This window comes from Hemicordylus capensis, chromosome 4 (genome assembly GCF_027244095.1).
Source record: "Hemicordylus capensis ecotype Gifberg chromosome 4, rHemCap1.1.pri, whole genome shotgun sequence".
Taxonomy (NCBI): Eukaryota; Metazoa; Chordata; class Lepidosauria; order Squamata; family Cordylidae; genus Hemicordylus; species Hemicordylus capensis.
In genome coordinates this window covers 139,230,119-139,247,750 of record NC_069660.1, presented here as the reverse complement: position 1 = coordinate 139,247,750, position 17,632 = coordinate 139,230,119, and the positions used below count along the sequence as shown (strand labels likewise).

Below are 17,632 nucleotides of genomic sequence, written 5' to 3'. Positions count from 1 at the left end.
TTCTCCAGTTCAACAATGTCCTTTTTAAGATGTGGTGACCAGAATTGTACGCAGTACTCCAAGTGTGGTCGCACCATAGTTTTGTATAAGGGCATTATAATGTTAGCCGTTTTATTTTCAATCCCCTTTCTAATGATCCCTAGCATTGAATTTGCCTTTTTCACAGCTGCCGCACATTGAGTCGACACTTTCAACGAGCTGTCAACCAGAACCCCAAGATCCCTCTCCTGGTCCGTCACCGACAGCTCAGATCCCATCAGCGTATACTTGAAGTTGGGGGTTTTCGTCCCAATGTGCATCACTTTACACTTGCTAACATTGAACCGCATTTGCCATTTTGTCACCCACTCCCCCAGTTTGGAGAGATCCTTTTGGAGCTGCTCACAATCCATTTTGGATTTCACTACCCGGAAGAGTTTGGTATCATCTGCAAATTTGGCCACATCGCTGCTTACCCCTGCTTCTAGATCATTTATGAATAAATTAAAAAGCACTGGTCCCAGTACAGATCCCTAGGGAACCCCACTTCTTACTTCCCTCCATTGTGAAAACTCTCCCATTTATACCTACCCTTTGTTTCCTGTCTTTCAACCAGTTAGCAATCCACACATGTACTTGTTCCCTTGTCCCATGACCGCTAAGTTTCCTCAAAGAAAAACTTTGAGTCTTTGATGAGGAACTTTGTCAAAAGCTTTTTGGAAGTCCAGGTAGACTATGTCAACTGGATCACCTTGATCCACACACTCGTTGACACTCTCAAAGAAGTCCAAAAGGTTGGTGAGGCAAGATTTACCTTTGCGGAAGCCATGCTGGCTCACTCCCAGCAGGGCCTGTTTTTCTAGGTGCTTTACAATCTTATCCTTGAGGATGCTTCCCATCAATTTGCCTGGAACGGACGTTAGGCTAACCGGCCTGTAATTTGCCGGATCGCCCCTGGATCCCTTCTTGAAAATCGGTGTTACATTTGCTACTCTCCAGTCCTCTGGTACAGAGCCCAATTTCAGGGATGAGTTAAATATTTTATCAAGGAGGTTGGCAATTTCACATTTGAGTTCTTTGAGGACTCTTGGATGGATGCCATCTGGCCCTGGTGATTTGTTAGCTTTCAGTTTTTTCAGACAGTTTAGAACATAATCCCTTGTCACTTCTATCTGACTCAGCTCTCTAGCCTCCATCCCTAAAAAGCCTGGTTCAGGAACAGGTATATGCTCAGTATCCTCTGCTGTGAAGACAGATGCAAAGAACTCATTCAGCTTCTTTGCAACCTCCATATCCTCCTTAATAATCCCTTTCACTCCCTCATTGTCTAATGGTCCAACTGTCTCCCTGGCAGGTTTCCTTAAAGAAGTTTTTGTTATTCCCCTTGATACTTTTGGCTAAATGTTCCTCAAACTCTCTTTTTGCCTCCCTTATTGTCACCTTGCATTTCTTTTGCCAGAGTTTGTGTTCCTTTCTGTTCCCTTCATTTGGACAGGCCTTCCAATTGCGGAAGGAAGTCTTCTTCCCTTTTATGGCTTCCTTGACGGTACCCGTTAGCCATGCTGGCATCCTCCTGGATTTAGTGGTACCTTTCCTCCTTTTGGGTATACAATCTAACTGGGCTTCTAGTATTGTGGTTTTGAGTAAACGCCATGCACTCTGGAGCGAAGTGACTCTCCTGATTTCCCCCCTCAGCTTTCTTTTCACCATACTCCTCATTTTGGAGAGGTTTCCTTTTCTGAAATTCAAAATGCCTGTGTTTGACATCCTTGGTGATTCTCTCCCCGCATGTATGCTGAATTTGATGGCACTGTGGTCACTGTTCCCTAAAGGGTCGATGACACTGACGTCACGCACCAGGTCCTGGGTGTCACTCAGAATTAGATCCAAGGTCGCCTTCTCTCTGGTTGGTTCCATGACCAACTGTTCTACGGCACAGTTATTTAGCGTAGCTAGAAATTTGACCTCTTTGTCCTGACTTGAATGTGAATTTACCCAGTCTATGCATGGGTAATTGAAATCACCCATAATTACAGCCCTGCCTCTACTTGACGCCTCCTTGATTTCCTCCTGCAACTCCCAGTCACTGTCGGCATTATGATCCGGAGTGTGATAGCACGTCCCCAGTAGCATGTTCCCTTTCTGGCCTTGTATAGTCACCCACAGGGTTTCTGTGGAGGACTCCAGTCCACCTAGGTTTTCTAGCTTGTTAGATTCTATCCCTTCTTTAACATACAGTGCTACCCCTCCTCCAAGGCGCCCCTCCCTGTCCTTTCTATAGAGTTTATACCCAGAGATAACAGTGTCCCACTGGTTCTCACTGTTCCACCATGTTTCTGTTATGCCCACTATATCTATTTCTGCGTTAGCAACCAAGCACTCCAGCTCAACATTTTCGCTCAACATTTTCCCCGCAGTATGAAGCCCTGTGCGAATAATTCCCTGGTCAAGCAATGTCATATTACCAATTGATTGCTTGTTCCTTGACTATGGTCAAACGCTCCAGTAGGCCAAGCAAGATCTGGCATGCATCCTACATCTCTTGATTGCATTCGGAGGTCTTACATAAGCCAGCCAGGAACCAGGACTCAACATACACACTCCTATGCTCACATTATGGCTATAGGGAGATGCAACATATGCTCTTGCATTATGTGCTGAGTGGCAACAGTTGCCTCTCAGGTTAGTTCCACACAGCAACCCTGTTTTGGAGCCACAGGCCCTCTAGATACAGTCTGGGAAATATAAGAAACAAATCATTTGTGTTTTAAAAAAATACTTGTTTTCTTCCTACACACTTGGCAGTAGTATCCCCTGTAACCAGAACTGGATTATTGTACTTTATGGGATGGGTATAGTTGCTTCCCTCTTGTGGCTGTTTCCCATCCTCCCCCCCCCCCAGTAACCTATGAATGAAGGAAGCACATCAAAGGACAGAAACTTTGCCAGATGTCAGAGTGGCTGGAGAGGAGGGAGGACATGCTGCTGTCACGGTTCTTCTCATGTGGTCCTGCCCCTTCCCCATGGTTCTTCTGCTCATACATTTCTGGAGTAGTATGGAAAACAGCCACAGAGCATGACCTCAAACTCCCTCCCTCCCCTACCACAACTTGGTGGTCACTCTTTTTCACATGTGGCAACTTTGATCTCTCTGCTTCCAAAACTTTTCCTCCCTTTATTTTGTTTGTTTGTTTAAATGATCTTTTTGATGTGTGAGACTTGTAAAGTTTTTTCTTTATGTGTTGCCCTTCATAATCCCCTGCTAACTGAATAAAGAGGCACCTTTAAAAGTGGTGATTACCTTATATTTAGCAGAGGGAGAGCAACTGGCCCTATCCATCCGCAGCACAGCATCTCTCCAATGGCTTTTGCTGGTGCTTATGTGTTTTTTTAGATTGTGAGCCCTTTGGGGACAGGAAGCGTATGTATGTATGTATGTATGTATGTATGTATGTATGTATGTATGTATGTATGTCTATGCAGACCGCTTTGGGAACTTTTGTTGAAAAGCAGTATATATAAATATTTGCCATATCCATACAATTCAGTTATATGCTTCAAATATTACATTATATTTTGGGAGATGAATAATGTTCAACTTTTCTATTAATTTTTATGTTTCTGTCTCAGTGCCCTTGAAAAAGGATAATATTTATCCAAAATGTGTCTGGCTTAAAGCATTTCGTGAGGCATCTGGGGGTTTCTTCTTTTTGTTTTTCCAGTGGTGCCTCTCCACACTCCTTTCCCTGTGATTATATTTTTGTCCTACTCTAAGACTCCAGTTCCTAGGTGGATTCAGACCACCAGTTTCCATGCTGTGCATTTTTTAGTCCATGATGAGATTGGAATAAGAATGTAAGGCCAGTTTATGCATGATTAGATCAAAGTCATCTCCCAAAGGGGGTTTCAGCACATGAAATTCAGTCCAAATAATGAAAATGAAATACACAATGCTACTGGGGCTTCTGTACATAAGTGGGCATAAGGCACAGGCTCTACCCTCAGGCTTATAATCTAAAAAAGACAAGACATGCGGAGGGGAGGAAACAGTTTGACTACGACAGATCCAAATTCTTCATATATGATACTTTTACTGTACTGTTTTTATTGCAGTTTCTTTTGATGTTTCTGATGTGTTGTGTACTGTTGTGTGTGTTATTTTGTTGTATTGAGTGGCCGTTGGCTGTAATAAAGTACTACTACTACTACTACTACTACTACTACTACTAAAAGGTGAGTTGATAACTGGCATTTGCTGCAGTTTTGGTCCAGGATGGTCTTCTCTTGCTGGTGTTCTAGAGATGGAGGTGGTGCAAGTACTCGATGGCCACCAAGGCGTCTTGTGTGTTGGCGGGGGGGATTGCTCCCGACCTCACACAGGGAGGGGTCAACATCAGCACTGACCAACAGTATACTCCAAATGAGAAGAGAAGGAAAGGGAACCTAAAATTAACATTCAGCCCCTGTGTCTCTCAGAATATTAAAAAGATCCTGGACAATCCCCTCGCCTCTGCAGTAACAGAGTAACTGACCATTGTAGCAGAGGGTTTTTGAGGGGTGGGGGGGTGTAGGTGGGGAAAGCAGCAAACGTCCTGCAGATGCTCATTCTCTGGCCAATAACCAGGGTCTGGCTGGTCTTTCCCTTGCTAGGAAGTTCTTTCTGGAAGAGATGGTATGTAATCTGTCAATGCCCCTTGTTCCTGGGATGATGATTCCAAGCTACCAGGTTATTATTTCTCTCCCTAGTTTCAGTTTATTCTTATTAATAAGACTTTAGTCCCTGTCTAGCTTCAGACCACCAGTTTCTCCACAGTCCATTCTTTAGTCCATAAGGGAATCCAAATTAGACCTGCCTATGTGCCATTATATTAAAGACTGATCCAGTCCAGCAACTCTTGTCTCCAGCAATCAATACCCAAGCAGGTGCCTCTGGGAAGCTCCTAAGCAGAGCAAGGTAGAAACAGGCATCCTACCTGCACACATGGAACAGTGTTGTTTGAAGGATTCCAACATACAATCAGCTCTATCAGATCTGAGTATCTAAAAGTGTGGCCGTTATGGCACTATTATAGCAGGAAACACAGCTCCACAAGGATAGGAAGCTGCCTTGTACCAAGTCAGATCAGTGGCTTCTCCAAGGTTTCGGTCTTTCCCAGTGCTACCTGGAGATGCTGGGCATTGAGCCTGTGACCGGTCTTCCCACTAACAGGGATTCCCAGATGTTGTTGACTACAACTCCCATAATCCCCAAGCAAAAGCCATTGCAGCTAGGGATTCTGGGAGTTGTAGTCAACAACATCTAAGAATCCCTGTTAGAGGGAACGCAGCCTGAGACCCTCTGTGTTCAATACAGATGCTCTTCAACTGAGCTACAGCGCCTTCCCAGCTTTATTTTTAACCTGATTTTTTTTTTTAAACAGGATTTAACAGGATTTTTTTTTTACCCTGGATATAAATTGTGCAGTGCTACACTCTTAACACACAGTGAAATGCCTGAATTGTGTGTGTGAAGTGCTCCTCGATAGCTCGCAGGGACTTTGGGTAAATCTGGCTGATATGTGAACACACCCACTCCATTCCGGAGGAGATGGGGGTTAAAGGACTTTAAAAGCCCGATGTGAAAAACTTCCTGGTTGCTCTATTTCTTTCTGAAATATACTCAAGAGTAATACCCCAGTATTCCCTTCTACATTCAGTCAACAACAACAACAAAACACCATTGCAATACCTTTCCCCTTACTGATATTTCTTCTAACAACTTCCTCTATGCATTCTTTTCTTGTTGATTTTGTTATTTAATCAGATTACAATAAGTTAGAGGTTAGAATACTAGCATGATATTCTTAGTACTTTATGCACACAGAAGATGCACAGCTGATGGTAGAATACTGAAACCATCCAGCTCTGGCCAGGGTTAGGGTTGGCCCACAGTATGGCGGCACCTGAGGCAAAAGGCCAAATGATGCCTTGCCCCACAACCCAAACACAGCCCCAGACATCAAGATAGGGCTACCGGTCATGTTGGCCAATAATAATAATTGTGACTTCTCTTGTGAGATGGTTGCAGTTTTTTAAAAAAAAACCTGTTAAGCACTGTGCATATTTCATGGGCACAACCCAATAGCTGCAATGTGCATGTCAACGGGCACAAATGGAGGGGCTTCCCTGTTCTCTTGATGAGTAGGGGACTTCTCATAAAAAGATCATTCTGCTTGCTCTATGAAGCATTTCTCTTCATCCAAACCAAAGGGAGGGGGGGAATTCCCTGTATGTGGGACTTTGGATTGTGTTCAAGAAATGCTGTATAAATATTGAATATTAATAGACCACAAAATATCAGCTATCTATATGGTGAGAAAAAGCAACTAATCCTCAGCCACAGTGGAGGCTGCCTGGCTGCTGTATTTCACTGTCCTCCTTATGACCGGAGAGTTCTCCCTAAAGTTCCAAGAGTTTGACAGCTGGTCTTCTTATGCACGCAACACAATATGTTCATAAATCTCTTCAGTGGGGGGTGGGGGGAGATGAAGCAATTATTTGGACTTGCAGGCCATTTCTATCGGTATCGGTGTTAACTTGCAGCTGTTAGCAGGCCTATGACACCAGTTCAGGCTTCATTAAATAGAGCCCTGCTGATAGAGGCTATTGATCCAACAGCTAGCACAGGTGTACTACGCCACAATATGTCCTCCCCCCGCTACCCTTTACTTTCCTCTTGGGATCACCAATCGGAAGAATTGACCCACTTGCCTGGAGTGTAGAGAATTCTGCGTGCAGTTTGATTTCAATTGTCAGTCTGACTGCTAACCCTGTAAATCAAATCCCAACTATGTGAGGATTGCAGCCTTTCCAGCTCTTTGTTATATATGACTACCTCTAAGGCCAACATAATTAATGACACTAAACCTATTGGTGTTAAATAGCCCCACTCATCCAACATTAATGCCCCTCCTGTGCCCCCTCTGTCATAGGAATAAGGAACGTTGCAGATTCTCCCTCAATATCTTGAACTGAAATAATCAATTGCATAAATATCTTGCCTTAACTAAGGTGTTTTTAAGCTACGAATTAAATGTTTTTTTTAAAAATAAAATAAAATAAACAGCATGTGTCATTATCAAATAAACAATGTGTCTGCCATGCTAGATCAAATGCAACACCATCTAGTCTCCAACAGACGGTGGCCACCAGCCAATTATGCTGGACGTTCACAAACCAGTCATTAATATAATAGTCATTCATGCTGCTTATCTTAATGGAAGGAAATATTTAGCTGTTGTAGCTAATAGATATTATAGATCTATCTTTATTAATTTGTCTAAGCCCTTCATAAAAGCAATGTAAGGCTTGTTTGGATAGTCTAATGATGTGCTTAGAAAACGAGGAACGAGCCCCCATCCATATCATAACATCCTTCATGTGTCCCTGTGGATGCGACTGTGTGTGTGGAGAAGCTAGTGATAGGGCAAATTCAGAACTAGGGGTGTTCAGAATTCTATTGTGAACTAGGCCCAAGCCCTTTTACATTTGGTAGCTTTAAAAGGGGATTGCCCTCCACAACTGAACTGGTTACTCTTGAGTATGCTCGCATCAGTTCCTGCAAGCAGCATTCATAGGTTTTGTGTATTCTCTTGTTTAACCTTTTACAAACACTTCAGAGTCGTAAATTATCCTATAGTCTTTAATAACAATGCCATTTAACATATTTACTAAGTTTCCTACAAGTCTCTGTCTCTGAGCCTCTGTTTGCACTCCTACTTCCTATTTTGGCTGCCACTTCCTGTCTCTGCTGCACAGACTGCTGGGATCTGTAGTATTGCAGGAAACTCTGTAAGCAGCTACATGGCATCCCTTCCTTTGTTAAACAAACATAAACACTAAACAGTGTCCAGCTTTAAAAACATTTTTGAAAGATAACACTTTTTCCTAAGATGCTGCCAAAACCTACATAATCATATCTTTAAATCTGGAGGGTCTTTTTAACTACTTACTTATCCACTTCTCATAGTCTTCTCTGGAGTAAGTTCTACATCAAGAATGTTTCATCATCTGTTCTGCTGTCACTGTTCTCAGGGAGCTTCTCAGTGTCCTGCATCACAGGAGTAGGCAAATCTGAGTTACCAGAGACTGCTAATCATCACATTTTGGTTGAGATGGCACCTTTCTCAGATGTTTGACATTTATAATCAAATAACTGCCATCTTGAGTGTTGACAAGTTCAAAGGAAGAATCTGATTTGCTCCGAAGAATAACATACAGTGTGCATTTCTGTATGTTGCCTGAAGTTTGTCACCTGCAGTATAGACCCCCAACTTTAAAACTATGGCCTTGAACCCTATGGGTGGTATGAAGAAATGAGGCCTGAACTCCTCTTTTCTGTGTGTGTTACAAATCCCTGTATTGAATATGTATTTGCTTGATCTCAAAGAATAATCAGAGCAAGACAACTTTGTTTTCTTTAAAATAAAAAAACAAAGGTTTAATTTAAAAAATATATGCATGTTTCATTGCTATTTATTTCTGTATCTGACGTGACGTCCTTTTAAAAATTATTATTTCTTATGTATTATCCACCTATCTCACTATCTGCCATTTATTTTCTGTGTCTATTATTTGTTACACAGCAGTGTCTGTTTTTATTGGACTTCCTCTTCTTCTTCCTCGGCATCCAGCTCCTTTGGAGGATCCATGATCCCCATAGTGGCAACAACCTTGGCCAGCCTGCTTCTCAGTCTCCTCAGCTATCCCCTCAGGGCCTTGAGGTTCTTCAGGCATTCTTGGCAGCTGTGGAGGTCTCTTTGGCCTGGAATGAAAGAAAACAAACAGGGTGAAGAGGCCCATCCTCCACAATGCAAGCCCCTGTCCCTTTCTTGGCCATTTCCACGCCCAGCCGAGACTCCTCAACACTGCCTAGAAAACCTTCCATGGCTATGTCTCACCTTGTTGCTCTGCACTGACTGCCCCCACCCATGCCATCAGGGTGATTTTCTCTCCTCCAACTCCACTGTCTTCAGCCACCTGAAGGCCTCCTGCTCTCTAAAGTGACTCTTTCTCGTCTTCCTTGCTGACCCTTGGGTCTGGTACAACTACCCAGATGTGGGCTCACTTCTCTCCCCTGCTAACTGAACAAAAGAGATACTTTTTAGAAGTGGTGATTCTATTTAGCAGGGGGAGAGCAACTGGCTCTATCCATCCCCAGCACAGCATCCCTCCAGTGGCTGTTGCTGGTGTTTGTTTTATGTTTAGTGTGTGTGTGTGTGTGTGTGTGTGTGTATCTATCTATCTATCTATCTATCTATCTATATACCGCTTTGAAAATTTTTGTTGAAAAGCGGTATATAAATATTCATCATATTCGTATTTGTCTTCTCCTATCCTTCCAATGTTACCTGAAAACCCACCTCCTCTGTGCATCTTTTGCCTTAATGCTTCAGCAGAGGCAGCTCCAGCTGAACACTCCTTATGCTTTCCTCCCTCATTCCTCCTCTTCCTCACTTCTCTCTCCAAAGCCAGACTTTAGATTCTAAGCTCCTGGTGGCAGGGAACTTTTGCCCAGGTACATTGATGGCCCTATAAGGAGGATCGCTATAAGCACAATTGTACGTCATCCTTCTTGGTTTCCTGTTTCATCCCAGCTTGAATGAAAAGGGGCTGATATTTGTCCGTTTTTTAGCATTCATAGTCCGCTCTTCCTCAAAGCAGCTCAGGGAGGTATACATAGTTATTTTTATCCTCACAACAACCCTAAAAGGAAGGTTGGGTTGTGAGACAAGTGACTGACCCAAAGTCACCCAGCGAGGTTCATAGCTGATTAGGAATTCGAACCTGGGTCTCCCTGGTCCGAAGGAGGTGCAGTTGAAATACATACACATCTTTCCCTCAATTGCCCCCTGCCTCAACTTCCCTCTCCTTCCTCTATTCCTTCCCTGCCTCTGTTTTTGTTTGAAGCTGTTTAGATTGTAAAATGGCAATGAGGATAGATAAGGCAGAGTTACCTCTACCTTGGGGTGCTGCTTTTCTCAGACTTGCAGTGTCGGAGAGAACAGAAGGCCCTGGGTGGGGTCCTAGTACTGAGGTTTTCTTCATTGGTTCTTCTCCAAGAGTGTTGAAGGGGATGAAAAGTCCTGAATGGGGCCCTGGCACTGAAGTTTTCTCCTTTGGTGATTCTCCCGGAGTGTCAGAGGGGATGAAAGCTCCTGCGTGGGGTCCTGGGATTAAGCTTGCCTACTTTAGTTCTTCTCCCTGAGTCTTGGAGGGTACGGAAAGTCCTATGTGGGGTCCTGGCAGTGAGGTTTTCTTATTTGCTTCCTTTACCAGAGAGGAGTTGCCTCCTCCTCTTCCGAATCCTGGATAGTCGGAGGGCACAGAAGGTCCTGGCAGTGAGATGGCCTTCTTTGTTATTCTCCTGGAGTGTGGTACAGGATAAAAGAGTCTTAGTGTATCACAGGAATGGGTGCGGGGCGGTTCCCAGTAATGCTAGGGGGTGCTGTGCTCCCTCTCTAATATTAATTTACATGCAGCCAAGCATGCCCTCCCCTATAGTCCTTCTATGTGGCCCTGCTAATTTTTGATGCTTCCATGGTTGGGAGCAGTGGATTTAATTGCTATAGGAAGTTCCTCCCTGCATTTTGCTCAGATATACTTTCTTCCCTTGAGGATTGACTGGTGGGGAGATGGTGGTGGAAGGCCCGCTGGTTGCATATGAATGGGAGACCGCATGCTATTCCGCGCTCTAACCTCCGGACCTTGAGAACCTGGCCCATGGCCTCCAAGGTCCAGGGGACTCCAATGGACTGGGGGGCATCGGGGGGGGGCTCCTGCCGCAACCCCACGCCCACCCTGCTGCTGACCCGCTGCGCTAAACCTTAGCTACTTTACTTGAGTTGCCAATGTGGTGGGTGGGGGGAGAGCTGATGAGGTCTCCCCTCACCCTGTGGTGGCAGCAGCGGTGGCCAGAGCGGCTGCTGGGCCTGCCTGTCCTTGCAAACTGTGAGGCACTCCTTTCTGCACAGGTGCAGCGGCGTGGTGGGCGTGGGGTGGAGGCAGGAGGTCCCCTAAATGTGGGGGGGAGGGGCTCATGGAGGGGTCTCATGAAGGGGGGACTCACATCAAGGGTGGTCCAGGCACCAGTTTTGCCTAGGTGCACCCCTGCTTGCAGAAGGTTCCAAGTTCCCTCTCTGGCTCCCCCAAAATAGGGCTGAGAGACACTCCTGCCTGCAACCTTGGAGAAGCTGCTGTCAGTCGGTATAAACAATATGAGCTAGATCGACCAGTGATCTGACTTCCTATGTCCCCCTGTGTTCCCTGTGTGGTGTGAATCTTGGTGGTGAAATTGTGACCACTGAAGTTCACACTGGGAGCATAATAGCATATGTGAACACAGCAGGCTGGGCTCCAGATTTCTCTGCCTAGAGAGGCTAAAACAATGGAAGGGCTTCTTTAAAAGCCACGCCCAGGCAGCCATGAGATTTCATTTCCCCCACTATGCCAGAGACTTACCTGCAGGTCACCCATTAACAACAGCTACCCATACTGACAGCCAACTTAGCAAAGATGATAAATCTGACAGCCAAAGACAGCCAGCTTTTCCAAGATGCTGCTGCTTATCTAGAACTCTGCCAAGTGAGCGTCCTGTGGAATCCTTGCAGGTCTCCAAGGGAACCATGATGGCAGAATTCTGTGGCTGACTGTGAGGTCACAAGATCAGTTACTGGCCATGCTGGCTCCGGTTTGAATCCATTCTCTGTATCAGGGATGCAGCCCCAAGTGTCAAAGCACCAGGGGAGAGTCAGGCCTGTCCTGCCCTCCCTGCTCCCCGCATATATTCCCCCAATCACATGTTGAAGTCCTTTAGCTCGGAAATTCCTCTAAATTCCATTTGGGACTGAGGCCTTGTCTCTGTCCGGAATACATAAAAAGAAAGCCAATTTCCCACCACTGAACTATGGGCCCTCACGTACGTGTGAGGAAAGAACCATCTCTTTTGAGAAGAGTGGGAGCTGATGGTTCACATGGACTCAACAGTGCATTTGCTCTCTAGCTCAGGAAACAACCGCCAGTAACAGCCTCTTGGCCTGTGTGATGGGACATATATAGGAGCTGGTGTGTGTGTGTGTGTTGTGTGTGTTTGTCGTGGGAGGTTACCCTGCTAACCAGGCATGGAAGTTTCAGAGGGGGAGGGATTTAAAATAAAGGCAGTTGAACTTGAGACAGAGAGAGAGAAGGAGGAGTGTTGGAGTTAGTTGCATAGGAGTAAGAGATGTTTTGGTCTGAGGGCTGAGAGATTGGTTGGTGTGTTCTGAACAAGAAAGACTGTTCAGCAGGGGTTGGGTGGAACTTGAAGGGTGAATGTGTGTTGGCTGGAGAACCAGCAGTGTACTGGGCAGCTCCTAGTAACAGACAAGAAGGTCTGGAAGAATTCACTAAGTTTAAAAGCCCAGTTTTAATTACCTCTGTCCCAGTTATCTCACCCCCCTCTCAGTTACATTTTATCCAGATGAAAAGAAACACTCAAAGTTGAGCAGCGGATGTACCTAGGAACTTGGTAGAGTTGTGTGCCCTGTTTTGCAGAGATCTTTATTCTAATCAGTAAAGAATAAATTTACTAGCTGGGCTGGACGCAGAGCATCTGTGCCTCTGGCTGGCTCACCCACCGCCGCTGCCTGTTTCTCCCCGCCGGCATGCCTGGCTTTCTGGCCGGCCGGCCCACTCCTCCCCCCAACTTCTACCTCCCCCTGCGCTTTCTGGATGGCGGGCCAGCCAGCCCCCTTCTTCTCCTCCCTTCCCCCCCCCCCGGCGCTTTCTGGCGGGTGGGCGGGCCAGAATGTCGGCCCGCCACCTCCCCTCACCCGCCTGCCCACTCCAGGCAGCAGCTGCCTCGGCACTGCCTTCTCCTCTTCCTCCTGGCGGCCGGGCCAGTCCACCACTGCCTCCTGCTCCCCACTATTTTTTACCCCATCCTGTCCCTGTTGTTCGCAAACTCTCACGAGAGCTGCCACGCATGGGATTAGCAATGGGTACGTTTAAGAGAATTAAATATAAAGAAGATTCTTGTTTTCATATTAAAGCTCTAGTTTTGTTTCATTTTATATCCTGAACATATATGCCTATCCTGCGCTTGCGATGATATGAAGCCAAAGGTGTTGAGTACCGAGAGCAGGGTAACAAGAATGTATATGGTGGCAGCGAGGAAAAATGAATGCTGAATGAATTTCCAGGACCTGGAGTTTAAACTTTCATAGAACGATACAAACAAATCACCTCCCTGGAACTGAGAGAGGCATCAGGAAGGGACCCTGATAGCCTGGGTGTGTGGGTGGATGTTTCTGAAAATCTGCCTGGAAACCATAATCAGGAAGTAAAGCTGTGATCTGAGGAATGTAGGCCTGGCTCCTAGAGGCAGAAACTGGGGTCAGAGAGAGAAATAATCTCTCTGGATTGAGCTCAGAGCATATTGGCCAGGAAATGTTGCCCTTGTTTGCAGGTGATCCTCTAATTCCATCTTCACCCATGTAATTGTCAAACAACAACAACAACAACACTTTGGAAACAAGACACCAGCATGCTTTGGCTTCCTCTTTTCCAAGGCAGGGAGAAAAAGACCCAGATTAACTCAGATTAACCCCTGCTAACTTGGCAAAGAGGCACCTTTTAATGCGGTGATTCTCTTTATTTAGCAGGGGGAGAGTAACTGGCCCTATCCACCCCTAGCACAGTACCTCCAGTGACTGTTGCTGGTGTCTATCTCGTTACTTTTTAGATTGTGAGCCCTTTGGGGACAGGGATCCATCTTATTTATTTGTTATTTCTCTGTGTCAACCACCCTGAGCCATTTTTGGAAGGGTGGTATAGAAATAGAATTAATTAATTAATGTCTGGGGGTTGGCTGTGGGCAAAGGGTTCTCATGGAGCTTTTTCAGAAGTGCAGTCACCTTAAGTGGTGCAGTGGGGAAATGCTTGACTAACAAGCAGAAGGTTGCTGGTTTGAATCCCTGCTGCTTCTATATTGGGCAGCAGCGATATAGGAAGATGCTGAAAGGCATCATCTCATACTGCATGGGAGGAGGCAATGGTAAACCCCTCCTGTATTCTACCAAAGAAAACTACAGGGCTCTGTGGGCACCAGGAGTCAAAATAGACTTGATTGCACACTTTACCTTTACCACCTCTAAGGGAGAATGATCGGGCCTGCCCGCCCACTGCCACAACCCTTTCCCCATCTCATCCCAGAACAGAGGGTATCCAGATGTGATGTGTAGAGGCCCTGGGTGTGCCCAAAGAAACAATTAAGCTATGATTCCCATATGAGCTCTCTACCTCTGAACTGAAACACAGTGAGGTTCTTTGTGATTGTTCTAGAACCAGTGCAAATGGACTTCTTGCATATGCTTAAAACTTCGCTTTAAGCATATGCAAGAAGCAATCATACTGTTAATTTAAAATAATTCCAACTTGCATTTTTATTTTACTTCAATGCCCTGTAGAAATTTATCATTTCAAAATGCTTAGGCCATAAAATTAACTGCATTTTTTAGAGATAGCAATGATTGTCTTTTATATTCACTATTATTTAATGTCGTACCAAAGTCAAAATATAATATTTCATTCTTGACACTTAATCCATGAAAGAGTCCTTGGAGATCCATTATTCCTTTAAAACAATTTATGTGCACAGTAGGATGACTGTCCCTTGTAGAAGACAGACTGGGACAATTTTTTGCTTTACTCCAGAACATAAAAAGGAAGCACATGGTTGTGTCTTATTTTAACCCATTCTTAAAATAATTGTCCTGGGTGGGGTGGAATGCATGTTACGTGCACTTCTCACTTTCAGGGGTGTGATGTTCCAGGGATGTGATGCTTTCTGGCTTCCGGCTTCCTGTTCAGCTTATGGTACATTACAAATAATAAATACCTGGTATAATTGGTATTAATTCCAGGTATTTATTATTTTATTTATTCCAGATATTTATAGTATTATAAAATAACTGGTAGCTTATGGTTTATTTACAAACAAACATGCTGAACATTAGATGGAACATTCGATTGAAACATCAGAACACTCCTACAAGTCAGCAACAGGTTATATCAGTTCCCAGTTTAGCTCTGGTCAGGTTCACACACAATGTGGAACCTATCTGAAAAGTCAGTATCCAACTTGTCCGTGACTGTGTGAACCCACACCAAGGCAGGAACCTGAGGTTCACACAGGGCTTCAGTGATGTAGTTGCAAATTCAGAAGTGCAGGCACACCCCATAACCGCCCCCATGGCCATGCCCACCCCAACAGCCAGAGAAGCCGAGAAGTATCAGCACTCTGTCCTGGTGCATCCCCCCTCCACTCCACCCTTTTTCAAACTGATCATGTTCGATCAGGTTTTGAAGCCAGCTTACCAAACCAAATGCCGCTCGCTTGAACCCACACTCTTCTGTGTCTCAATCCACACTTTTCTGGAGCCCCTGGTTCATTCCAGAAAGAGCCAACCAGGCCCCCTTTGCAATCGGGACCAATGGCTGTAAAGCAGATGACGTAGGGAAGGCCTACCAGTTGAAGTCAGCACAAGGAAGGCTGGAACAGCATACAAGGCCACACTGGGAGATGCAGAAGTGGGACATACCTCTGCCTCAACTCAGCTAACCGAGATAAGCGACAGTTTGCAGTGCCAGCTGCAAGTTCCCTCCATATCTTGGGCTGGGGGAACCTTGGGTTTCCCTCTGCGTGTGAACCCAGCCTTTGTCTCCCCCAGAAGATGCCTGAAACCACTGTTTCTTTTCACTGACCACACCCACATCATCCAGTGGAGGATATCTTCCATTGTTTCTTTTCTATACTCAGTCACAGTGGCCCTACTCAGACTTTTTTGTGCCTAAGTAGAGGGTACAGCAGAGCTGCACAACTCTGGTCCTCCTGTAGATGATGGACTGCAACTGCCATCGTACCTGACTATTGGCCACTACGTTTGGGGATGGTGAGAGGTCAGTCCAAAAGTAGCTGTTGCGCTGACGTTGTGCAGCCTCTGTGTACAGTGTGCCCAGGTAGGGGAGGGATGATGCCAGCAAACCTAATCCCCTCATGCCAACATGTTTTGTAATCCCACCCCACCCCTCTATGAGTATAGAATTTGTCTGTATAGACAAAATACTATACTAATGATAGGTAGGGGGAAGCAGGACTGCGGAGCACGTCGGCATGATGTGAAGTCAGCTGATGTAACACCAGAAACTGTTATATAATCAATAGATGCTTCTAAGGAAAACAGATAATCAAAGAGGAAGGCCAGGCATCAAGTGATCTTCTAAGTTGCTATAGCACTATTCTACAGAGCTGGGAAAAAGAACAGACCCTTCCTTCCTTCCTTAGCTGCTCAACTCTAGAGCTGCTCAACTTCCCAAGAAGGTTTGCTGTTTGGGAAACAATGGTTTCCCAAACAAGAGTTTCAGGGGCTTGCTGGGGTAAGAACATGACTTAAAACTCTTTTAGCCTGTGAAATACTCTGCCTCCAAAATCTATTTGCCTTTGGATGCCCTACTACACAATGCACAGCACTTAACATAGGAAACAAACATAGGAAGCTACCTTATACTGAGTAAGTATCATACTGACTCAGTATTGTCTAAACTAACTGGCAGTGACTTCTCCAAATTTTCAGGAATGTGTCTCGATCGAACCTGGGACCTTCTGTATGCAAGCAGAAGCTCTACACCACTGAGCTTCAGCCCCATCTCCCTAAACCAATCTAACTCAGCTCTGATTTAGATATAATACCAGATTTAAACAAAACAAAACGTTGTCCATGTGAACAATGAGGCTATTCTCATGATGGGGGAAAACAGGGCTTAGGGAGCCCAGCCCGGTTTTCCCGCATCGTGAGAACCACCGGGATCACGGGTAAACCCGATGGTTCAATGGTGGCTAGCCTGCCAAAGTAGCCCTCCTCTAAAATGAGGTTAGTGGAGCGAGTGCTCCACTAAACCCGTTTTTTTTATCGTGAGACGCCACGGTGCAGCTCTGTGGCACAGCAACTCATGAGTAGACCCCCAACCGAGAGGCTGCAGCAAGCCTCCTGGTGTCGGGGGTCCCCCCAGAATGCCCCGCACACTTGCATGGGGCATGCTGGGACTTCTGAGGGCCAGACAGCCCCCGATCCCCACTGACAGACAGCCCCCCGATCCTCCAAGGGCCAGACAGCCCCAGATCCTACCGGCTCTGTGACAGAGCTGGTAATCGTGTGGGCGGCTGATCCGGCAGCCCAGCGGGGGGTGGGGGCGGAATGCTCATGTGCAGGGATTGCAGATCAAGCCTGCTCTCCCCTTCTCAAACCTACAGGCTCTCCACACTGCTCGTGTAGAGAGCCTCTCCATCTTGTTTAAACAGGGCTGCTCACACCTACATTATGTGTGCAGCACTAGAAAGCTGGAGCAACATCCACTTGGGTCAACAACCCTTGCCTTGTTAATGCTGCACACATAAGTATTGCCACTTGCCTGGGACCTTGCACAGGTAATATGGTTTTACTCAGCTGATGTCACTTTAAACCAGGCCTCTAGTTTACCAAATCAAGCGATAACAATAATGTCAGTGTTGCTGCTTTGATTTGGGCACGGTCAATTGGGATTCAAGAAGCACCGCATGCGCCTGGTTCAAATTAATGTT

General features: G+C 45.6%; 1 long non-coding RNA gene across 1 annotated transcript; it reads right to left on the bottom strand.

Annotated features, from left to right (window-relative positions):
- Positions 1 to 7,652: 7,652 nt before the first annotated feature.
- Positions 7,653 to 11,613, bottom strand: LOC128324314 (uncharacterized). Its single transcript, XR_008306787.1, has 3 exons — positions 11,479 to 11,613; positions 9,981 to 10,384; positions 7,653 to 8,782 (listed from the first exon to the last, which is right to left on the bottom strand). It is a non-coding gene; the product is annotated as an uncharacterized LOC128324314 (long non-coding RNA).
- Between the last annotated feature and the right edge of the window lie 6,019 nt (positions 11,614 to 17,632).